This window comes from Trachypithecus francoisi, unplaced genomic scaffold (assembly GCF_009764315.1).
Source record: "Trachypithecus francoisi isolate TF-2019V2 unplaced genomic scaffold, Tfra_2.0 Lachesis_group20, whole genome shotgun sequence".
Lineage (NCBI taxonomy): Eukaryota > Metazoa > Chordata > Mammalia > Primates > Cercopithecidae > Trachypithecus > Trachypithecus francoisi.
In genome coordinates this window covers 37,654,278-37,680,489 of record NW_022681466.1, presented here as the reverse complement: position 1 = coordinate 37,680,489, position 26,212 = coordinate 37,654,278, and the positions used below count along the sequence as shown (strand labels likewise).

The window sequence follows — 26,212 nt, the reverse complement described above, 5'->3', positions numbered from 1 at the left end:
GTATATAGTCTATGGATAAAAACTTTCAGAATAAAAACCGGTCAGCTGGGGGCTGTGGCTCACGCCTATAATCCCCACACTTTGGGAGGCCAAGATGGGTGGATCACAAGGTCAGGAATTTGAGACCAGCCTAGCCAACATGGTAAAACCCCGTCTCTACTTAAAAAAAATACAAAAAAATTAGCGGGGGTGGTGGTGGATGGTTGTAACCCTAGCTACTCCGGAAGCTGAGGCTGGAGAATTGCTTGAACCCAGGAGGCGGAGGTTGTAGTAAGCCAAGATCACAGCACTGCACTCTGGCCTGAACGACAGAGCAAGATTCTGTCTGGAAAAAACAAAACAAAACAAAACAAAAAAACACTGGTCCTCAGGGAGGACTGCTTGAGTCCAGGAGTTTCAAGACCAGCCTGGGCAACATAGTGAGACTCCAGCTCTAACCAAAAAAATAAACAAAAAAAAATTTAGCCAGGCATGGGCCCTGAGGTGGGAAGATCGCTTCAGCCCAGGAGATTGAGGCTGCAGTGAGCAGTGATCACGGCACTTCAGCCTGAGCAACAGAGTGAAGGTGAGACCCTGTTTCAAAAAAAAAAAAACCACACACACAGAACAAACCTCATCCTCAGCCAGGGCCAGTGCTTGTGCCTGTAATCTCAGAACTTTGGAGGCCAGGCGCAGTGGCTCGTGCCTGTAATCCCAGTACTTTGGGAGGCGGAGGTGGGTGGATCACCTGAGGTCAGGAGATCAAGACCAGCCTGGCCAACATGGCAAAACCCCACCTCTACTAAAAGTACAAAAATTAGCTGGGCATGGTGGTGTGCACCTGTAATCCCAGCTACTTGGAAGGCTGAGGCTGGAGAATCGCTTGAATCTGGGAGGCGGAGGTTGCAGAGAGCTGAGATCATGCCACTTTACTCCAGCCTGGGCAACAGAGTGAGACTGTCTCAAAAAACAAAAATGAAACAAACAAAAAAAAAACTTTGGGAGGCCGGGACAGGATGATTGCTTGGGCACAGGAGTTTGAGTCCAGCCTGGTACCACAGTAAGACTCCGGCTCTACAAAAATTTTTTTTAAACTAGCTGGTTTTGGTGGTGTGCACTGTAGTCCCAACTACTTGGGAGGCTGAGATGGGAGGATTGCTGGAGCCCAGAAGTTTGAAGTTACAGTGAACTATGATTATGCCACTACACTCCAGCCTGGGCAACAGAGCAAGACGCTGTCTCCAAAACCCCCCGACAAAAAACAAAACTGGTCCTCTGACAACAGAATTCTTACCTCCTCTATCAGAATAACTCTACTCAAGGGGCTAACTAGACACTGAGAGTCACCATTTATGTGTTGAAAGCACTCAGACATCTCTCCTATAATCAAACTCTCACATTTCCAGTGACTGCCAGAAAATCTTCATGTGGTTGTTCCATCACTCCTTCACACATACTGTGTCAGAAGCAGAACTTTGTTTTTCCTATCTAATACTCTCCCTGTCTGAACCTCTGCGTTGTTTAATGTGTTTTCATAGACCACTCACATTTGGGTGCTCTCATTCTAGAAGTTTAATTGGTTGCTGAATTCTGTGTTTTCCATTCTTACTGTTGCTAATAATTGCCCATTTATCTCTGGCCATGCTTCTATCACTCCTTCCGTCTTTTCATTTATGTAACTTTAGTCTCACAAGCATCCCTACTTCCATCAACAATCCCGATATTCGTATATTTACATTTCACACAAACTGCAGCCCACACAAACTTAGGTTAAATGATTTTTATTTCTTACTCTTTTCTGCTTCTACCCTGTCCAGCATGAGCAGCCTTCTCACTAGTTTATATCCCAACTTTTTCCATCAATAGGCCATCAATACATGAATTAGATAAGTTCTCCATGTATTTCATACTACAGCATTCTATTTCAGGGTCAGGCCTGGGAACCAACCTACCTGAGAGAGCCATCTCAGACTAGTCAGAAGGAACTCAATGGTCCAATAACTACTTTGCATTCCTTCAAATAATCTGCATATAAAACTACATAAATATGACTTCCTTGTTTAAAATAAGGTCTTTGATTACATCATTTCTAAATTCTGTAATCCTTAATAATCTGCATATCATACCACTTGGGAGAATTTGTAATACATAACTATCACCTAAAAAACTCAAAATGCCTTTGTTCCAAATCAAGATTCTCAACCAGTTGCTCTCTATCTTAAGAAAAAAATCAGTCCAGGAACAGTGGCTCACACCTGTAATCCCAGCACTTTGGGAGGATGAGGGGGGCAAATCACTTCAGGTCAGGAGTTCAAGACCTGCCTGGCCAACATGGTGAAACTCCGTCTCTACTAAAAATACAAAAAAATCAGCTGGGTGTGGTGGCGCACGCCTGTAGTCTTAGCTACTTGGGAGGCTGAGGTAGGAGAATCACTTGGACCCGTGAGGTGGAGGTTGCAGTGAGCCAAGACTGCACCACTGCACTCCAGTCTGGGCAACAGAGTGAGACTCCATCTCAAAAACAAAAACCAAAAAACTAAGGCCTGATGTGGTGGCTTACACCTGTAATCACAGCACTCTGTGAGGCTGAGGTGGGCGAACTGCTTGAGACCAGGAGTTCAAGACCAGCCCAGAAAATGTAGGGAGACCCTGTCTCTACAAAAAAATACAAACATTAGCCAGGTATGGCAGTGTACACCAGTAGTCCTAGCTACTTGGGAGGCTGAGGTGGGAGGATCCCTTGAGCCTGGGAGGTCGAGGCTGCAGTGAGCTGTGATCACGCCACCATACTCCAGCTTGGGTGATAGAACAAGACCCTGTCGCTAACAATAAAATTTTTAAAAATTAAAAAAAAAGAAACACTAAAAAAATTTTTCCTAGAAGGAACTTTGAAATAATTAGGCTAAGTGAAATAAGTCAGGTGGAAAAGGAAAAACACCGTATAATTCCAGTTACATGAGGTACTTAAAATAATTAAATTTATAGAGACAGAAAGTCCAATAGTAGTTACTAGGGGCTGAGAAGAGGGGAAATGGGGAATTACTGTTTAATGGATACAGAGTTTCAGTTTGGGATCACGAAAAGGTTCTGGAGGTGGGTGGTGGTGATGGTTGTACAACAATGTGAATATCCTTAATGACAATGAACTGTCCACTTAAAATGATAAGCTTTATAAAAAAAAAAAAAAAAACACCTGGACCGGGCGTGGTGGCTCACGCCTGTAATCCCAGTACTTTGGGAGGCCGAGGCAGGCGGTCACCAGGTCAAGAGATGGAGACCATCCTGACTAACATGGTGAAACCCCATCTCTACTAAAAATACAAAAAAATTAGCCAGGTGTGGTGGCACACGCCTGTAGTCCTAGCTGCTCAGGAGGCTGACGTGGAAGGATCGCTTGAACCCGGGACAGGGAGGTTGCAGTGAGCCAAGATCATGCCACTGCACTCCAGCCTGGGCAACAGAGCAAGGGTCTGTCTCAAGGGGAAAAAAAAAACAACTAAAAAAATCCCAAAACCAGAATATAATAAATAATCCTACCATCCCAGTTCATCTTTGTATAGAAAAGAGTCATCTATAATCCTTCAAATTGAGCCTACTCAAAAACAAACAAACAAAAAACAAAACAAAAAAATTGGAAAAAACAATGGAATATCATTCAGACTTAAAAAGAAAAAAAATTCTGACATGCTGCAACATGAATAAACCTTGAGGACATTATGCTAAGTAAAATAAGCCAGTTAGGAAAAGACAAATACTATTTCCAATATACGAAGTACCTACGGTAGTCAAAACCACAGAGAGAAAAGCAGAATGGTGGTTACCAGAGGTTGGAGAAAGAGGCAAATGGGGAGTTGTGTAATGGGTTGAGTTTCAGTTTTGCAAGATGAAAAAGTTCTGGAAATTGGTTGTACAACAATGTGAATATATTTAACACTATTAAACTGTACACTTAAAAATGGTTAGGATCGTAAATTTTGTTATATGTTGTGTACCATAAAAAAAAATTGAGGCTGGTTACTGTGGCTGACGCCTGTAAACCCAACACTTTGGGAGGCCAAAGGGGAGGATCACTTGAACCCAGGAGTTAGAGACCTGCCTATATAACACAGTGAGACCCTGACTGTACCCCCTCCCCCAAAAAAAAGAAGAAGAAGAAAATCAGTCAGGCGTGGTGGCACATACTGATAGTCCCTGATACTTGGGAGGCTAAGGTGGGAGGATTGCTTGAGCCCAGAAGTTCGAGGCTGCAGTGACCCATGATAATCCCACTGCACCCAAGTATGTGTAACGAAGCAAGACCCTGTCTCAAAAAAAGAAAAAGAAAAAATTAAAAGAATGAGAAGAGCAAAGTGTCTGGCCCTTAATTCCTATAAGTATCATGTGTCCATGATCTAAAAAATAAAATCAAGATCCACCCAGAGAATAAGCTGCAAAGCAGCCTATATTATTTATAGCTACTTGTCCCCAACATACAAGTCAGAATTTGACTCTAACATATAGCATACCCAAGAACTGTGAAAGTGTCCAACAAAAGACTACAACTTTTAAAGGCCACTTTCAAGTAGTTACACGAGCCTTTTTATTCTGTTCAAGTCAGTTTTTTAAAAATCCATTGCAGATATATTAGGCAGCGTATCAATCCAACAAGAAAGCAGAGAGCCAATATCAGTAAATCAAAGTGTGCCTTTCTGTTAATACTCTCTCATATGTTCTCATTTTATACACCCCTTCACCCAGTCAGAAAGTAGCCCTGAAGTATTTAGGCTCCATTCAGGGATAGCACTACCATGCATCAAAGTGTCAAGAGACCTGCCAGAGATGAAATCTACAAATCTGTGCTTCTAACCACCAAAAAAAAAAAAAAAAGTTTATCAAAGTATTTGTCACCAGTGGCCCAATACCTGGACAACTTCCTATAAAGAGATTTAGAAGACAGAAGGCAATTCTTATTTCTTTGCAATATTAGGGCTGCATTTCCTCCTAGATGGCATGTAAAATCTGAGACAATGAGACAATCCTTGGCTGCAGGTGGCAGGCCTCCTCCAAGCCAGAGCAGACAAGAGTGAGGGAAAGACTCTCTCCCGGAGACTCAAATCCAACAATGAATTCTTCCCAGCCAAAACAAACAAACACCAATTTTTAAAAATTCTCTCTATTATTCATACAGGACTGAATTATAGTTGTTCAACCCTGTGAATAATAAACAGAATGAATCAACAGTTTCTAACTCATCTCTAATTTTTCTCCCAATTATTACAAGAGTTTAAAGTTAAGAAAAGCAGCAAAGATTCATATACTTTCTTCCCTCTCCCTCTTGGCACATGGCCACAAAACAAATGGATACTGTCAAGAATATATATGTTTATTTTACCCTACATGGTCCATTTCCAAAGGTCTTTCCCTTAAGAGGAGATTAAGAAGGACATATGCTTCATCATATTTCCAAGATTTAACCTAAGCATCTGGCCACCAGCTTTAGGAATAATTTTCAGTAGAGAATAAATGTAAACAGTACTTTACTGGGGGTTAGGGGTCCTGTATTTTAACCGACATCGTCACTAACTAGTCATGTTATGCTGAATGGACCCACTTAATCTCTTTGAGTGTCAATTTTCTCATTTATAAAACGTGGACAAGCCTTTGCTTATTGATCTCACAGAATAAGGTAAAAATAGTAACTGTGTTATTATATATTAAGGCATTTTAGAATTTTTTAAATGCTGCAAAAACAAGGCATATTACTATCAAAAATCATATTTTACATGGTAAAAATCTTAAGCTCTGGTTGTACTAGGATTGGACAGTATTCACAGACTCCTATATTAGGTATTCATTTATATGCTACCCATATGCAAGCATTCTATATATAAAATGTCACCAATCTAAAAACCATTTTCACATAACAGCTTTATTTTTTTCCCTGATTCATCTAGGCTGTCCAACATAAACAAAACTGTAGGCGAGGAATAAGTTTGGGCATTGACACACAGTTCATTAATTAGATTATAAACCAATAAGTATAATTTCTGGAAATGGCGTGAAGTGAGAACAGGAAGAGTGAGTATATAAAGTAAATAAAGCTTACCTTATCAGTTTTTAAGTATCTATACAGTTGTTTTTAAATAAATATACAAACATTACAATTATTTATGTACAAGTACACATAAACTCCCACATTCGTATTACCCTAGATAAATACATTGAATTGGAATTTACAGATTACAAGAGCATTTTTTTCTCCTCCAAAAGTAACTCTAGAACTAGAGCTAAACTATAGGTCAAAATGACACACGATATATTGGCCTGAGAACAATACTTTTCATTCAAATCCACACAAGCCTGCCACTTGCACTAGTCATCCCCGGCAATTAATCCCCCAAGAAAGACGTTTGATTAAATCTTTTCAAGCAAATCCTTTGCTTTGCTTTTGTTAGTTCACTTCTTGTCAACATCTATTAAAATATGCCTTTAATTCTCCCACAATCTTAAAAAACACCGATTCCACTGTCTTCAACTTTAATCAACTGTATGGCCGGCATTTTTCATTTCATAATAATGTGCTGCTTGGAATTCAAGAGGCAGGCTCAGCATCAATCATCTGGTAAGAATTTTTCCACTGCAATAAATATGCAAATGAGGAGAGCCAGTCAGTCGTATTTCAGGCCCGACTTGCTAGTGTTTTAAAAAAGACACAAATTTATTAATTGCCGGTGGCCAGAGGAATCCTATTACTTTGGGCATTGATTACAAAGCTGTGTGAGTGATTATTGTGCAACTCGCGGGCTACCCAGGCATGAGGAAAAATTATTAAAGCAAGGCAGAGATTATCAACTCAGAATAACAATAAGCCTTAACATTTAGGCCCTAACTTCTTCAACAAAGAATTGCATGAAGGCTCCACTGTATCATAATTCCGAATTCTGTCAGTATTACTGTTTGGGCTTGTTCTATATTCCCCAAGCAGAATGGCGTTACCAGCAAGACAGAGGACTGCAGGTTACAAATTCCTCAACATCAACCATTTGGAGAAGTTGCTATCATTTCCGACATATGGCCAACTAGAATTTTTAGATATCCAAGTATATATACACATATACAGGTATGTGTGTATATATATTCAGATTTAGATAAATGTGTGTGCTATTATGAGGACCATGGTTTTAACTGGAATAGTGTGAGGACTTCTGTCCCAGTACGCTGGTGAGTTCTGTAGACTAAAAGTAGTCCACAGATTATTTTATGGTACAAAATAACCACAAGGATAACTTCAAAGCAGAGCGTAGAGACTTATATTCTAAAATCATGAAGGCTAAGCCAAAAGCAAACGTGGGTTTTCATATCTCAGAGGGCACCACAGTAGAAGGCGTGCGATCTATGGAGGAGTCTACGGAGGAAACAACTTGATAGGCTAATTCGGAATGCAAAGTGTTTTTGTGAGAAACATTCAACCCAAGATATATTACATCAAATAAGAAAGAGGACTCAGTGGACAAAACTTATTTTTTTCTCTTAAGAGAATGATGTGGGGAATTGGGGGAGTAAGTAGAAGTTGAAATAAGGGAGAGATGAAGAGACATATGATAAAATATATGTTGGGTGAGTCTCCTCATAGAAAGAAACCAAAAGAAAAAAAATTCTTACCATTTTACATTACTGCCACACTAAGTAACATGATAGATAGTGTGCATTTGAGTTCTGTGGAGGGACATCCCACTCAAGCTGTAATTTCTGACCAGGCATGAATTTATAAGGAAGGGAAAAGAACTGCAGAATTTCTTAGGTTTCCCTGAATACTGTCTCAAATACCTTGATGAAGTATGTCAATAAATCCTTAAAAAGCCCTATAGGACACAGCAATCTAGCTGATCAATGTACTTCCTGAAATCTACTACAGTTACCTTCCACTTCACAGTTCCTAGACCACCTCCATCGCTATTGAGCACTTTGTCAAAAAGGAAAATTTACTCTCCCCCTTTAAACAGAAAAGAGTAAATGTTCAGAATATGAGGTACTTAAAAACCATGTTTATTTACAAGTACTGTAATTGTTTAAACTGTCTTACAGTAGTTTCTCAGGGAGAGCGGGGATACTTTCATTTTTATTTGATATACTTTTGAACTGTTTGAATATTTTATAAGCATATATTACTCTTATAATTTAAAATTTTATTAAAATTTAAAATAAACTACGAAGAAAGGAAACTTATTAAAAATAAAATTAGAACCACAATCCAAGTAACCCCCTCTGATTTTTAAGAAGTCTGACTCTTTCATATTATAACATCTTTAAAAAAACAGCCTCTGCTGTGGTGAAACTGTCTCTAACCAAATGCCCAAATTCTCTCTATATAGTATGGGTCTGGAAAAAACTGATGAAAATGGAGATTCAGAAAATACCTTTCTAAAACAGAGATTCCATGCAGAATTAATTAGTCCTCTCTCAGGATCCTTCATATCGTTACAACACTTACCCATTTTGTACTGTGAGTCTGATTTCCCCACCTTAAAGCTGCTTCAGGGCAGCTTCAGCCTGTCATCCAGCATCCAACACATCACCTGGGCCATAAAAGGTATTCTACAAATGTTTTCTTCATTTAGAGAGATGTTGCCTAAGTCGCACGGCAGAATATGATCACACTACCACTTCCAAATCTAAATGTTGACAAGCAAACAAAATGTAGACTACATACTTCCTAACTTTAATATCAAGTATGTATCTTCAACAAACTGACCTTTTGTTAAGCAAGCAGTCAAACAACATTTTCTTTATTTTAATATACCAACTATAAGATAATCGGGAGTAGCCATTTTGCCAGACAGAAATTGAAAAACAAAAACAATTAGCAATTTTTGCTAGGCATATTACAATGCATTCTCCTAAAAATTCAGTAATTACCATCGCTTAAATGGAAACACTGAGACTCAGAAAATAAAAGATTGTTTTAATTGTGTTTCTTTTAATACTAGTAAGGCTAAGGGTTGTTTATTCTCCAACTCAAAATGAAACACTTTGAGAGGCGGTGTTTATGTAAAAACACTTAAATGATGCTTTAAAAGCAGCTTCCCTATAACTACACCTTACTATGAGCTCCTTGAGAGCAGAAACTGTTAACTATTCACTTGGGTATGTTTGGTGTTGGCAAATGTTATTGAATGAATAACTGAAAAAAAAATCCTAATATCTTCCTTGGTATGTACTTTTTACACATGCATTTCAAGTCTTCAAAGAACTAACTGTATGTATAGTACTGTCTTTATTCACAAAATCCTTTCAAGAAGAGGAAAACAAATACTGTGGCCCAAGTGCTATATCCTTAAAAGACTGTACTATCACTATTCAGATTAATAGTTAATACTCAGTAAGGACCTGCTAAGTACCACACACTCGCCTAAGCACTTTATATGTATTCATTCATTTAAGTCCTCATAACAACCCTTTGAGGTAGATACTATTATTGCATCACCATTTTACAGATACAGAAATTGAAACACTACTATAAGCTTAAAAAACAATTGCGCAGTTTTCATTTTCTAGATCAATGTACCCTTGAGGGCTATGTATCAAAACTATTTGGGAAACAGAGTGTAATGAAATTTTCAATCACTAAAAAAATGACAAAACTTCCCTCCCCAATACCATCACATGATAAAAAACACTAGTGAGATTCTGTTAAAATGTCATGTCCAAATTTGATTCCCACACTTGAAAAAACAAAGTGGAGAAACTAAAGGAAGCCCACATCACATGGATGGAAAGCAAGTCCAGTAAGGCAAGATAAAGCAATAATTGCTGAATTTGAAAGAAGAATGTTAACAAATGGATTAATAGTCTCCAAAATTCAAATGCCCACATACATCAGAGAAGATGCTTAGCCTTACTAATAAAAATAATTTTTTAAAGAAAAACTTAAAACAATGGGATATTTTTCTGATAATGCTTGATGCTGGCAAGGACGTGTGGAAAGGGGCACTCTGCGAACACAACTGATGAGTTTAGTTAGCATGACATAGCCAGAAAGCAATCTGGCAAAATGTATCAAAGTTTTACACATGCCCAGTTCCTGACCCTACTATTCTTCTAGAAACTAACCCTCAGGAAATAATTGTAAAGCAAAGAGGTAGGTACAATAATGTTATTTTCAGCATTGTTTATAACAGGTAGAAACTGCAAACATCTTAAGTGTCCATTTATAGGGAACTACTTAAATTAATTTTAGTTTAGCCAGGTAACTTTTTGTGCAGCTGTCGAAAAGGATTAGTATAAAATGGAATTTGGCTTAAGCAAACCAAACCATAAAAAACTTTTTTGGGGTAAACAAAGTAATCTGAATATTAAGTACACATACAGTACTAGGAATATTAATTTAGTTAGGTGAGATGACAGTGTTACTAAGAAACATCCTCATTTTTTAGAGCCATAAACAGAAATATTTAGAGGCAAATGGCATGATGATTGTAATTTACTTTAAAACACTTAAAAATTAAAAAAAATATATATAATGAATATTAATTTTAAAGAAAAAAAAAAGTAGACCTGCAGGCATTGACATGGGAAGACGTAAAGCATAATTTCACTTATGTTTTGAAAAAAGTTTATATTGACATAAAGTATCTGGAAGACAGATAGATTATTTAAAATGGTTATCTCTAGAGGACACTTTTATGAGTAGGAAAAAGAATACTTTCACAATCTACGTTACATATTTCATTAAGTATTGTTTGGTGAGCGGGGAGGAATACTCACTATTGTCTGAAAGAAAATAACATTGCATAACAAACAAGTTTTACTTTTATTATTTTTTAAGGCAATTAAGATTAAACTTCAACAATACAAAGAGGTCTTCTGAGGTAGATATAATTCCAGAAAACCAAACAAGAAGAAACAGATTAAAGTAAAAATAGGAGAATTAGAGTGGCATTAAGGTTGACTGACAAGGAGATCATCTATCCCTAGAACCAGTTCAAAATTTTCCCTGTTTGATTCACAAAAGAAATAGCAAGGACCAATAAATGTAAGGGAGCAAAAATGTTTATCTTCATTAAACATTGGGAAATATAAGTTAAAATAACAGATACCATTTCCCAGATACCACTTGTCAAAGTGACAAAGATGAAACAAAATCATTATATCTGATGTTGACAAGGATAAGGAAAACTGACTCATATAAAAAGGCGAAAATGTACAAATACAACTTTTCTGGAAGGCAACTTGGCCATATAGATAAAGAGCCTTAAAATTGTGCATATTCTTAGAAAATGTACTAATTCCACATTTAGAAATTTATGCAACAAAGTAAGCATGCATATGAGTAAAGACTTACTAATAATGATGTTTACTACATTATTTATAAAAATGAAAACCTGGAAACAATCCAAATGTCCAACAATAAAGAACTGGTTAAACTATCCACACAATGGAAACTCTATGCTATCATTAAAAATAATGCTATAGAACGATATTTAAAGACAGGGAAATATATTCATAATCTGTTAAATAGAAAGAAATGAATTGCAAAACAAATTACAGAATAGGGTCCCATTTTTGTTCTAAGTACATACTCACTAAGAAAAAAACCTAGAAAAGATATTTACCATGTACCAAAATATTAAAAATACTTAACTCTTAGCTGCTAGGATTAGGGAAGAAATATTTCCTTAATTTTGCTTGGCTATTTTCTTTTTTTTCTTTTCTTTCTTTCTTTTTTCTTTTTTTTTTTTTGAGACGGACTCTCGCTCTGTCGCCCAGGCTGGAGTGCAGTCGCACAATCTCAGCTCACTGCAACCTCCACCTCCCAGGCTCAAGTGATTCTTCTGCCTCAGCCTCCTGAGGCGGGGATTACAGGCATGCGCCCCCATGCCCAGCTAATTTCTGTATTTTTAGTAGAGACAGGGTTTCACCATGTTGGCCAGGCTGGTCTCAAACTCTTAACCTCTGGTGATCCACCTGCCTCAGCCTCCCAAAGGTCTGGGATTACAGGCGTGAGGCACTGGGCCCAGCCTGCTTGGCTATTTTCTAAATTTTATACAATGAATACATATTATACATTTATAATTTATCATAAGAAAAAAATCATTATTTATCACCTAAAAAATGGTCTTACCTGCCTAAAGGAGAAGGAACTACATCAGCTGACCCCCTGAAAGTCTAACTCTTACTGAATGAAACAGCATCCAGGAAATAGCATCTTTAGAAAAACTGAAGGACATGTCTACTTCTTGTGCTCTAAGCCTTCTGTCCTACAACAAATTCATCTCTATATTTCTCCTGCCTTAATTGCTTTAAGCTATGACATTTATTCCATATCTATGTTTCCTCATACTTTTTTTGAAAAGGGGAGAAGACCCTCAGATGAAAGAGTTAAGTTAAACCATATGCGTAGTAATTGGGCAGTGTGGCCAAGAGCAACGTTTCTGAGGCACAGCAGACCTCAGTTTCTACACTGGATTTCCCTCTCACCAATCGTGTGACCAAAAAAACAGCTACCTAACCTTTCTAAGCCTTGATTTCCTCATCTGTACAACACAGTTTCTAGAGCCTACTGCACAGGCTGCTGTGAGAGCTAAATGAGACCTTTGTACAGGATTAATACAGTACATGGGAAGTGGTGCACAATTAACAATAGGAGGTTTTTGGTATTTTTGAGTATACTGGCATCTAGCATTGTATTTGCACAATAAAAACACCAAGAGAGAAGTAAATTAATTCCTATTCTCAAAATGTCATCTTTTTTCCTTTCTTTTTACTCATGTTATTCTATCTTATGCATCTGACTAGGGACACCAGAAATGCTTTTTAATCTGTTGAGTTAGCTGGGCACAGTGGCTCACACCTCTAATCCCAGCACTTTGGGAGGCTGAGGTGGGCGGATCACAAGGTCAGGAGTTTGAGACCAGCCTGGCCAATATGGTGAAACTCTGTCTCTACTGAAAATACAAAAATTAGCCAGGCGTGGTGGTGGGTGCCTGTAGTCCCAGCTACTCTGGAAGCTGAGGCAGGAGAACTGCTTGAACCTGAAGAGGCGGAGGTTGCAGTGAGCAGACATCATGCCACGGCACTCCAGCCTAGGCCACAGAGCGAGACTCTGTCTCAAAAAAGAAAGAAAAGAAAGAAAAAATTTGTTGAGTTAAATTAGGTCACTCTTGCCCTTGCCCTTGACCTCAACCCTCACCACTGTTGACATATGTGTAGCATACACTATGCCTCATCTTTAGCATGTAAGAATCCTTAAGAGGCCGGGCGTGGTGGCTCAAGCCTGTAATCCCAGCACTTTGGGAGGCTGAGACGGGCGGATCACGAGGTCAGGAGATCAAGACCATCCTGGCTAACATGGTGAAACCCCGTCTCTACTAAAAAATACAAAAAACGAGCCGGGCGAGGTGGGGGGCGCCTGTAGTCCCAGCTACTCGGGAGGCTGAGGCAGGAGAATGGCGTGAACCCGGGAGGCGGAGCTTGCAGTGAGCTGAGATCCGGCCACTGCAGTCCAGCCCGGGCGACAGAGCAAGACTCCGTCTCAAAAAAAAAAAAAAAAAAAAAAAAAGAATCCTTAAGAGATTGTCTGAGCAGCTTCTCTAACTGTAAACATTTTCCTTGTTATGAAACTGGGAACAGCTGGTATAAATTTCTTAAAATAGTAGCCTTTTGGATTTTTTTCAGAGGCAAATTTACTCAACTTTCCCAAGAAAAATAGGAACTGGTAGATTTGAGATTAAACACCAAGCAAAACAATTAACACTACATGAAAGGCATTAAAAATTACCAAAGAACTCAAGCTGAAGTTAAGAGTGTCCATGTATAATAAACTCTCAAAGCAGGTCACATGAGCAAACTTATTTGGGGACAGGTTATAAATATAACAATTATCAAGAAATAATTATGTCTCAAGGTGTCATGATATATAGACTTTCTCTAAGATAATTCTTTTTTTTTAAGAGGCAGGGTCTCACTCTGCTGCCCAAGCTGGAGTACAGTGGCATGATTATTGCTCACTGCGGCCTCGAATTCCTGGGTTCAAGCAATCTTCTAACCTCAGTCTCCCAAGCAGCTAGGAGTACAGGTGCATGTGTGCCACCTTACCTGCCAGATAATTCAAAAGTAACATTATAGCCTAGGTTACGTCTTTTTTCCTCACCCCACCATCCCCAGCATCCTCTCCTTGTCAAACTGCCATTCAAATTTCACAGAAGAAAACATAAGTGGAGGAAAATATATACATATTAAAATATCTGGAAATTGTTAGTAATGTTTTCTCTGAGAAGTAGACGTGGGAATTTGGAAAACTAGGAGAGCTTTTACTTTTTCCTTTATATACATCTATACTATTTACATTTTTTTCACAGTGAAGATGTACTGCTGTATATACGTTTTAACATAATTAATAGAAGAACATATGGACAAATTAAACTAAGTCCCATAAAACCCTTAGCAAGTTTCATAAATACCAGGCAGAAAAAATGTCTCCATTATTTTGGAAAATGCTTTGCAGCTTCTCGTGATACTTTTAGGGATACACTAGCTAGTATTAGGAAAATACATTATGAGTAGATAAGCATTAGTGATGGTTAAAACTGGAAAGGAGGAACCTGCTGAACTATTGATCTGATTTCATGCTTCCAACTGCTTTTTACACTCTCCTACGTATCAAGATGAAGACCACCACTGGCTTAGACAAAGGCTTCCAAAAGAAATGATAACAATTCAAATACTCTTGAAAAGTCATTTCATGCAAAAGCAACTGAACAGGAATATTACAAAACAGCTGTTTGACATAAGCATAGGGTTATACTTGTCTCCATTTCTGGGATTATTTGGGTTATGAAAGGCAACTTCATTTATCAGTACAACTACTATTATCAAGGGGGAATAATCTACAAATTCAGAATATAGAGAATTACAACTCAACATTATTATACCTTTTAAAAAACATTTAGCCAAGTAGGGGCCACCCCATAAATGTTATATGTCTTCTAGGAAAATGTTTTCCTTTAAACAAAGGATTTACTTTCTACTTTTTCACCATAGCCCCCTCTTTTGAATAATTTCTTCCTATTTTGGTACAATATATCCTTAAGGAGTTTCAATGAGTTGTGAAATAACTGTTACTCACAAGCAAAAGGAAAGAAAAAAAAGAAATAAAGAAGAAAGAAAGAAAAAGGATTAACTGCAATTGCCCCTACAACTGAGAAACTTGCATCTTGCACTTTCACCATGTAAATAATGCACAGATCCTGCGGGAACATGCCAAACACCAGGATTCTTAATTAATGGAGCTCTTTAATGTGCAAATCAGGAACAAATTGCAAGTTCTGACTTGCATTGATTATGAAAACATTAATTGAATGAGCAAGACCTAAAAAAGACAGAATCCCAAGTCTTCCAAGAGACAGAAAGAATACAAAGCTCTGGAAACCAGACAAGTCTGACCAATGTCTAAAATGTAAACCTAAAACTGAGTGTTCTCACTACTACACAATGAATTAAAAAACGAGAAACAAACAAAACCCCCAACAGTTTCATCAGACAGCAATCACGATAAATGCATCTATTACATTACCATCTTGCATTAAGCAAAAAAAAAAAAAAAAAAAAAAAGAATGTTTACTCTGGAAGCTTACAGACACTGCTTTAACAGGGAAAAAAAATTTTTTCTATACACACATACTTATATGTATATAGGTGTAACAAAACAATGCTGTCTCTTTAAAAAAAATTCATCCTATATAAATTATAGCCATAAACTTTTCCTGCAGTGCAGCCTAATTAATTCTTGTTCTATACACAAAGGGAAATGCTGGGTGACAAATGGGTGTGAAGCCAGAAAGCTGCCAGGTCTGCAAAACATTTTCTACTTCAATTTATAAGCAATTTTGCAGTAAATCATCAACCAGAACCTGGAATCTCAGGAATCTCTGAGTGTCCAAACCACATTATATCACTTATCAAAGAGAGAAGCAAAAAGAGTTTAAAGACATCTCATTTTTCAGTTCTAACCCACATCAAAATCTAGAAGCTCTGTGTAATCTATTATTCTCTTCTGGGTAAGGTTTTAGTACCAAGGATATATATTTCAAGCAAAAATGACACTATAGGTTGATGTAGCCCATTCCTCTATCCCTAGAAGTACTGTATCATGTATCCGTTACTATAAGAAATATTCCCAGAGTTATCTGGGAATAAGCACACGTATACCCACTCCCTCAATCCAAGCAAAACGTACACAATAATCAAGCCAGGCTGAAGGGTTCAACAGTGAGCCACTGTGGAAAACAGGTGGAAAATACTCCAAGGAAACAAGATTAGTGGAGAGGAAAATAGAAACTCATAGAAAACAAAGAAGAAAGCTGGGCTGCCTCTTTGTACTCAGACCTTTCTCCCATCCCTAACCCATGGTAGCCACTGATCTGTCCCAATAATTTTACCTTTTCCAGAATGTCATATAAATGGAATTTCCAAGTATATAACCTTTTGAGGCTGGCATATTTCACTTAGTATAATACCCTTGAGGTTCATCCACATTTTTGCCTGTATCACTAGTTTATTCCCTTTTATTGCTGACTAATGTACAATTTGTTGTACATTTGGACATTTGGGCTCTTTCCAGTTTTTGGTGATTATAAATAATGCTGCTATGAATATGCATGTACAAGACTTTGCGTGAATGTATGTCTTCATTTCCCTAGGGCAGATATCTAAGAGAAGGACTACAGGATCAGGCTCATATGATGAATATATGTTTAGCTTTATTTAAAAACTGTCAAACTGTTTTTCCAAAGTGGCTGTACTATTTTGCATTCCCATCAGCAATGTACAAAAGTTCCAGCTGTTCTACATTCTTGTCAGCACTTGGTGTTGTCAGGTGTGTATTTGTGTTTTGCCTAATAGGTATGTAGAGGTAACTCCTTGTAGTTTTAATTTGCATCTCACTGAACATTAAAGATTAAGTTAAATATCTTTTCATGTGCTTATTTGCCATCATATATTGTCTTTGGTAAAGTGTCCAAATCTTTTGCCCATTTTTTTTTTTGAATGGGTATTTTTTATTGTTGAGTCTTGGGAGTTCTTTATACACTCTGGACACAAGCTGATTGTTAATTATGTGATTTGCAAACATTTCCTCTTGGTCTGTAGCTTATCTTTTCATTACTTTAACATATCTTTCACAGAGCAAAATATTTTATTACTGATTTAGCCCAATTATCAATTTGTTCTTTTATGGATTATGTTTTTGATATTGTATTTAAAAACTCTTTGCCTAACCCATGTATTTTTCAAAACACTTTATGATTTATGTTTAAGTCAATATAAACTGACTGACTTGTGTTAATTTTTATATCAAGTATGAGGTACAGGTTGAAGTTCATTTTTTTTGCAAATGAGTGCACAACTGTCCCAGAACCATTTGTTGAAAAGACTATCCAGGCCGGGAATGGTGGCACATGCCTGTAATCTTAGCACTTTGGGAGGCTAAGGCAGGAGGGCAGGAGTTCGAGACCAGCCTGGGTAACGTAGGAAGACCTCATCTCTAAGAAAAATAAAGAAAATTTAGCAGGCCATGATGGCATACACCTGTAGTCCCAGCTACTCAGGAGGCTAGGGTGGAAAGATTGCATGAGCCAGGAGCTCAATGCTGCAGTGAGCCACTGCACTTCAGCCTCCACAAAAGAGGAAGACCCTGTCTCTAAAAAAAAAAAAAGAAAAGAAAAGAAAGAAATAAACTATCCATTCTCCACTGGCTTGACTTGGCACCTTTAAAAGTCAACTGCCCATTATCTGTATGAATTTATTTCAGAACTCTCTATTCTATTCCACTGATTAAATAAACTTTTTAAAAATGTAACTTTTAAAAGGAGTAAACCCACAAAAGAAAGGCGAAGAATGAGAGACAGGATAGCAACTCAGTTCTGTAACCTACCTATACAATTATTAGAATGTTTAAAATTAAGAACATACCACATTATGAGGAAGTGGAGCAACTAGAAATCTTACACGCTGCTGGTGGGACTGTAAAATGGTACAACCACTTTGGAAAATAGCTTGGCAGTTTTGGGAGTTAAACATGCATTTACCATGCAACTCGGCCATTCTATTCTTAGCTACCCAAGAGAAATGAAAGTCTATGTCCATATAAAAACATCTATATAAATGTTTGTAGCAGATTTATTTGTAATAGCCAAAAACTGGAAACAAAACAAATTGTGGTACACCCATACAATAGGATACTACTCGGCAAAAAAAGGCAATGAACTACTAACACATAAAAAAATATGGAGGATGCTCAAAATAATGATGCTGAGTAAAAGCCAGACTAAAAAGGATACAAACTGTATAATTCCATTTATATAGAATTCTACAAAACGCAAACTAACCTATACTGACAGCAGATTTAGTGGTTGCCTAGGGACAAACAGGGAAGGCCAGGAGGGAAAGATTGTAAAGAGGCTGAGGAAACTTCTGCAGATGAGGAATATGTTCATTATCTTGACTGGTGATGGTTTCCCGGGTGTATACAAATGTCAAATTGTACACTGGACATATGGGCAATTTATTATGTCAATTACATCTCAACAAATCAGTTTTTGAAAAAGCAAATGGACAAATAACAACTGACTTAGCTAACCCGAGCAAGACGACTGGGGTGCTACCAATGAAGAATCAGATGCAACCTCACTTACAGTCCAGAAACAGAATGCAGAGGATTCAGGAACTGGCAGTGCCCAGCACTTCTAGAAAAGGAGATCAAAGCAGGCCTAAAAACAACTGGAGCACTTAAAATATCGTATCTTCTTACTTAGGCAAAATTTAGAGGTTTATCCTTGAAGAGAGTTAAAGAGACAGTCTCTGTACAGGGAGATTCCAGACCATAGTTGAGGGCAAAGGAGTAATATTGAAAACAGGGGGCCGGGCGCGGTGGCTCAAGCCTGTAATCCCAGCACTTTGGGAGGCCGAGACGGGCGGATCATGAGGTCAGGAGATCGAGACCCTCCTGGCTAATACAGTGAAACCCCGTCTCTACTAAAAAATACAAAAACTAGCCGGGCGAGGTGGCGGGCGCCTGTAGTCCCAGCTACTCGGGAGGCTGAGGCAGGAGAATGGCGTAAACCCAGGAGGCGGAGCTTGCAGTGAGCTGAGATCCGGCCACTGCACTCCAGCCTGGGCGACAGAGCGAGACTCCGCCTCAAAAAAAAAAAAAAAAGAAAACAGGGGACTAAGCTGAAGCTTACAGATTGAATGCCGAGATCCGCAAGCCTACTCACCTCCTAGAGTGCTGGCCACCAGGCAGGAAACTGGAAGTCCTCTAGATTTTGATCTCATAAAGAGCAAAGATCTAAAGATACTGCCATTGGGAGTTCTCCCAAGATGGCACAGATAGATTGCTTTACAATGGAGACCACAGACAAAAGCCCCATCCAACATACAAGTTCCCCAACAACTTTTTGGTATGATACACTTAAAAATCAACAGAGAGCTCAAAGGTTCACCAAAAATCCAAGAAAAACATGTAACATGTTATATAGGAGTTAAAGCAAAAGCAAAAGCAAAAAACAAACAAACAAAGAAAGTAGCTTTGAGGAAACAGACTATGCAGGAAGAACACATACGAAAATACATAGGCCAGGCGCTGGGGCTCACATCTGGAACGTCAGCGCTTTGGGAGGCTGAGGCAGAAGGATCACTTGACCACTTGAAGCTAGGAGTTCAAGACCAGCCTGGGCAACACAGCAAGACGTCATCTCTACTAAAAATAAAAAACAGCCAGGAGGGATGGCATGCACCTGTAGTCCTAGCTACTCAGGAGGCTAAGGCGGGAAGATAACCTGAGCCCAGGAGTTTGAGGCTGCAGTGAGCTATGATCACACCACTGTACTCCAGCCTAGGTGACAGAGTGGGATCTTGTCTCGAAAAAAGAAAAAAGAGAAAAACCCAAACAATAAATAAAATAAAATAAAATAAAAATATGATAGAAAAGGTCATGCATGGTGGCTCACGCCTATAATCCCAGTGCTTTGAGAAGCCAAGGAAGGTAGATACCTGAGCTCAGGTATTCAAGACAAGTGTGGCCAATGCAGCAAAACCTCATCTCTACAAAATCTACAAAAAATTAGCCAGGTTTGGTGGTGTGCACCTGTAGTCCCAGCTACTTGTAGGGCTGACGCAGGTGGATTGCTTGAGCCCAGGAGGCCAAGGCTGCAGTGAGCCGAGATCGAGCCACTGGACTCAAGCCTGGGTGACAAAGTGACAGCCTATCTCAAAAAAAAAAAAAAAAAAGAAAGAAAAGAAAAAAAAGATAGAAGAAATTTTAAAAACTCAATAGAGAGTATTGAAAATAAAGCTGAGGAAATGTCTTAGAGAGGGAAGGATGAAAAATTGAAGAGAAAAAGAATCACAGAGACAGTCTGATGCCAAATAACAGGCCTTCCAGAAAGAGAGGAGAGAGAGAAAGGAAACACAGGGGAGAAAGTAAAAAACAAAATAATTTCAAGAGGATTTTCTAGGACTGAAAGATATGAATTTCTAGATTAAAAAGGCCCTCCAAGTGCTCCGGACAACAGACAAAAACAGACCTATTCTATGGTACATCATTATGAAATTTCAGAATTCTGTGGACAAAGTCTGCAGTTTCCAAAAAGGAAAAAAAAAAAAAAAAGCAAGATCTAGAATCAGAACAACTTCTGGCTTACCAATTGCAACTTTAGAAGCTGAAATACAATGTAACATTCTATAGAATTCTACATAAAAAGGATCGATTGTGATGACAGAATAAAGGTATTTTCAGACAACTGAAATCTAAAAAAATTTACCTCCCACACACCCCTTCTCAGCAAGCTGAGAGGATGTGCAAAACAAATTGGAAGTAGCCAAGAAAGACTTTGGAACAGGAGATCCACAGAAGCAAGAAGTTAAGGTAACCCCCAGTATGATGGTGACGGCAGATCCCAGCATGACAGCTGGATACCTGAAAAGGTAAACAGGCCAGATGAGAGCAGGTCGAAAAGCTCTGGGAGGGACTTCTTAAGGAACATCAACTAGCATAATATTTGATGCAACTTAAGACTTCAGAAGAGATTTAGCTACCTGGAGAAAAGTCTGGGCTTGAATTACTACACAGAAACTCAACAAACAAAAATGTAACAATCAACTCTAGAAAACAAAACAATGTGTGGGAAAGGAAAATAATCATTATTTATTACGTGGCTCAGCTGTGAAAAGTATTTATAGACATAATAAATACTGAACACTGATCTAACCAAACTACAATATAACCACAAAGCGGCAAATTAACAACCTAACCAGAAAGTATGCATGAGTGTAGCAGGAGTAAGAGCTAAATCTTCATTTTTATAAAGGGCAGTCAACAGGAAATGCCTAAAACTGAAAACTCAAGTAGAAACAAACCATGTTAATTAGAGAAATCCATGGATTCAAAACAAAAACAAAAACAAAAAAGGTACAACAAAATAACTTAAAATATAATTGTTGCTTCAGCAGAAATGGTTATGGCACAGCCATGATACAAGCAGCAGACTACTGGTTTTCATAACAAGCTTCCTAGAATTATCTGACTATTTAAATTGTATATATGTATTGGATACAAAGTTTAAAAGGAGGGCACAGCGGCTCATGCCTGTAATCTTAGCATTTTGGGAGGCCAGGGCAGGAGGATCACTTGAGGCCAGGAGTTTGAGATCAGCCTGGGCAACATGGTGGGCAACCCCATCTCTACCTCCTCCCCTCCCCCGCAAAAAAAGGAAAATGTCCAAGACAAACAAAAAATCTGGTTGAGACAGGAACAATTCCAGGAATTAAAATGACTCTACAAAAACAACAAAAAAACTTTAAATTTACATAATATACTCTTATTAGTTATATAGAAAAGGAACACTCAGGAATCAAAAGACCCCTTAAAGACTAAAACTATGATTTAAAAAGAAAACTTCAGGCTGGGCACGGCTGTTCATGCCTGTAATCCCAGCATTTTGGGAGGCTAAGGCAGGAGGATCACTTGAGCCCAGGAGCTCAAGACCAGCTTGGGCAACAGAGTGAGACCTCATCTCTACTAAAAATTTTTTAAAAATTTGCCAGGCACACACCTGTAGTCCCAGTTACTTGGGAGGCTGAGGCAGGAGCATCTCTTGAGCCCAGGAATTCAAGGCTGCAGTGAGTTATGATCACATTACTACACTCCAGCCTGGGCAACACAGCAAGGCCCTGTCATAAAATAAAATAAAATAAAATATGAACTTAGCAGCTTAAAAATAACTTAAAAATTAACTTAAAAATATCTGGAAATCAGCTTCAAAAATCTTTCAGAACATAAACATGGTAAAATCACAAAAAGATGGAAAATGAAAAATAACACATAAGAGACACACTAATCCAGGCTTAAAATCTAAGAGAACAGAGAAAATGAAAGGAAGAAAATTATTAAAGAAATATTAGAAAAGATATTCCCAAAACTGAAGGACCCCAGTCTTCATACTTACTAAGGTAAATGTTTAGCATAATAAAAATGACCCATACTTAGACATCGCTTCAGGTAATTTCAGAAACTCAAGAATAAAGACAGCCTGGGGAACACTGCAAGACCCCATATCTACAAAAAAGGAAAAAATTAGCTGGACGTGGTGGCATGCACCTGATGCCCAGCTACTTGGGAGGCCGAAGTGGGAGGGTCACTTGAGCCCAAGAGTTCGAGGCTGCAGTGAGCCACGATTGCACCACTGCACTCCAGCCTGGGCAAGAGATGAAGGCCCTCTCTCAATAAAAAATAAAAATACAAGAAAAAATAACCAAGAAAAGATCCCAAACATGTCCAGAAATAAAAATAAGTCATCTACAAAGGAATGAGATTCATACCTTGTCACTGGAAAACACTGGGATGGTAGAAGACAATAAGGCACATAGTAGGCTGAATAATGGTCCCCCAGAGATATCTACATCCTAAACCCCAGAACATATGAATGTGGCTTTGTCAGTAACATATTAAAAAGTCAAAAGGGGCTGGGCGCGGTGGCTCACGCCTGTAATTCTAGCACTTTGGGAGGCCGAGGCGGGCGGATCACGAGGTCAGGAGATCAAGACCATCATGACTAACACAGTGAAACCCCACCTGTACTAAAAATACAAAAAATTAGCCGGGCGAGGTGGCGGACACCTGTAGTCCCAGCTACTCGGGAGGCTGAGGCAGGAGAATGGCGTGAAACCAGGAGGCAGAGCTTGCAGTGAGCCGAGATCGGGCCACTGCACTCCAGCCTGGGCGACAGGGCGAGATTCCATCTCAAAAAAAAAAAAAAAAAAAGTCAAAAGGACTTTGCAGATATAATTAAGTTAAGGATCTTGAGATTATCCTGGATAAGCCAGGTGGTCCAATGTGATCTCAAGGGTCCTTATAAGAGGAAGGCAATAGGGTCAGAGTCAGGAAAGGAGAGGTTGGAGAGATGGAATTGCTGGTTTTAAAGATGGAAGAGAACCATGAGCAAAGAATGTGGCCACCTATAAAAGCTGGAAAAGGCAAGCAAACAGATTTCTCCCCTAGAGCCTCCAGGAATAAAGCCCTGCTGACACCTTGATTTTAGGACTTGTGACCTCCAGAACGATATGATATCAGTGTATGCTGTTAAGTCACCAAGCTTGCGGTAATCTGTTACAGCAGCAAGAAGAAACCGGTAACAGGTAATACTTTCTAATTCTGAGGGAAAGTACTTTTCAATCTAGAAAGGTCTACCCAATCAAACAAGAATATATCAAGGAGGAATGAGAGCAGAGTATTTTCAAACCTACGAGAACTCAGATAACTTACTCTGGATGCATGTTTGGCAGCAAATTGACAGAGTAAACTGAGATAACAGAAGAGAGCCTGAAAACCCAAAAGCTGTAGCTCTCTTCAGAAGAGCAATGAAAGAGAGGCCCAAGAGTACAGCTGTGCATTACTCCCAGAGAACAACCAGCTCAAAGTGGAAAATTTAACACAAGGGATGGCACGATGTAAAGTTTAGGAAAAAAAGGATTGAGATGATAAAACTGAGCTACAAGGGTGGGGGGCAAAAAATTACAAAACTAAGGGGAAAAAAACAATAAATTAATAGGAAGCAAACAGAAAATAGCATGATTTTAAGCAGGTAATGGAGAGCAACTAAAAACTTGAACTAAACTAGGAATATTCTCCTTTGAGTGGACTAGGAGCCATGACTGAAAAAAAGGGAACAAAATACAATTTTCCAATTCTTCCCTGTCCTAGCAGTCTACCTTATCTACATAATTACACTGTAAATGCAGTTTGTTGGTTTTTTTTGTTTTGTTTTGTTTTGTTTTAAAGACAGAATCGTGCTCTTTCACCCAAGCTGGAGTGCTACGGCGCGACCTTGGCCCACCACAACCTCCGCCTTCTGGGTTCAAGCGATTTTCCCGCCTCAGCCTCCTGAGTAGCTGGGATTACAGGCACCCACCACCATGAGATGGTCCACATTGCTATCTAAGGCACTCTTGTGCACTGGCCCCATATCCACTCCATCCCCACTCACCCACCATAGGACGTTGTAACAGCAGATGTCCCCCTCTCCTGCATCAATTTACCCCTCTCTGCTGGGTCACTCCTATCAACATACAAACATGGTAGTATTTTACCTTAAAAAAAAAAAAAAAAACAAGCAAAACACCCCTCTCATGACCACATCCTTCACCATCTGATGTCCCATCTCTCTGCTCCCCTTTAAAGCAACAACCCTTCAAAGAGTTGCCTATACTTTAATGTTTCATTTTCCCCATTCTCTCTCTTTTTTTTTCTTTTTTGAAGCGGAGTCTCGCTCTGTCGCCCGGACTGGAGTGCAGTGGCCGGATCTCAGCTCACTGCAAGCTCCGCCTCCCGGGTTTACGCCATTCTCCTGCCTCAGCCTCCCGAGTAGCTGGGACTACAGGCGCCCGCCACCTCGCCCGGCTAGTTTTTGTATTTTTAGTAGAGACGGGGTTTCACCGTGTTAGCCAGGATGGTCTCGATCTCCTGACCTCGTGATCCGCCCGTCTCGGCCTCCCAAAGTGCTGGGATTACAGGCTTGAGCCACCGCGCCCGGCCTTTTTTTTTCTTTTTTAAAATTAATTTTTAAAAATTGAGACGCAGGTCTCACTATGTTGCCCAGGCTGGTCCTGAACTCCTGGGCTCAAGTGATCTGTCCACCTGGGCCTCCCAAAGCGCTAGGGTTATAGGCATGAGCTCCACTCCATTCTCTCTTAAACCCATTCCAGTCAAGCCTGTAAGCCTACCAGTCTGCCAAACTTCATCAAGGTCAAGGATGCCCACCATGTTGCTAGATAAGTCAATTCTCAATTCTCATCTTACTTCTGTTAGCAGCAGTCTCACCTTTCATATCAGAGAATAAATAAGTCAAGACAAAGATATAAACAAAATATCTAAAATTACAGAAGTAAAACAAATAAAATGTTAGTCAAAGGAGTACTGTCTTCCTGAAGGCTTCTGTATATTTATCTTACTCCTGTGTAATTTTAATAAAACAATTTAAGAACAGGTTTTAAGACATAAACAACAAAGTATCATCTTATGTAGCAGTTGGGTTCTAAAGTCTGAGCATAAAGCAAAAAGTCAAGTTTTGACAAAACCATTGTGAAAATGCCTTATACTGTACATAATGGATATTATTGTGTGAAAGATAGCATTGTGCTATCTTTCAATAAGTTCAACACAGCCAGTCCTTACCCTCAAACATTAGCCCACAGAGCACTTTGTCAATTAAACACAGATGATTTCATTTAGGGACCGTCCTGTACAAAGACTGTATGCTGTAACTTTAAGCACTAGATTGATATTCTGCTGATCGATGCTCACTAAAGAGGTACCCAAGAACAAAAAATAACCAAGGTAATAAAAGAATCCGCCTGCCATCTCGTGCATACTCTACGCTCACTGAATAAAGTGGCAGGCAGAATTATTGGCACTATATAAACAGTTTCTCTCTCCTTGGTTTTTGTTTTGTTTTGTTTATTTTGAGACAGAGTTTCGCTCTTGTCACCCAGGCTGGAGTGTAATGGCACGATCTTGGCTCACTGCAACCTCTACCTCCTGGGTTCAAACGATTCTCCTGCCTCAGCCTCCCCAGTACCTGGGATTACAAGCGTCCATCACCACTCCCAGCTCATGTTTTGTATATTTCATAGAGAGGGGGATTTCACCATGTTGGCCAGGCTGATCTCAAACACCTGACTTCAGGTGATTTGCCCATCTCGGCCT

At 39.0% G+C, this 26,212-nt stretch overlaps 1 protein-coding gene across 3 annotated transcripts in view; it reads right to left on the bottom strand.

Annotated features, from left to right (window-relative positions):
* Positions 1-26,212, bottom strand: part of AATF (apoptosis antagonizing transcription factor) — a 116,154-nt gene that overhangs the window by 75,971 nt on the left and 13,971 nt on the right. The gene's annotated exons all lie outside the window — the stretch shown is intronic.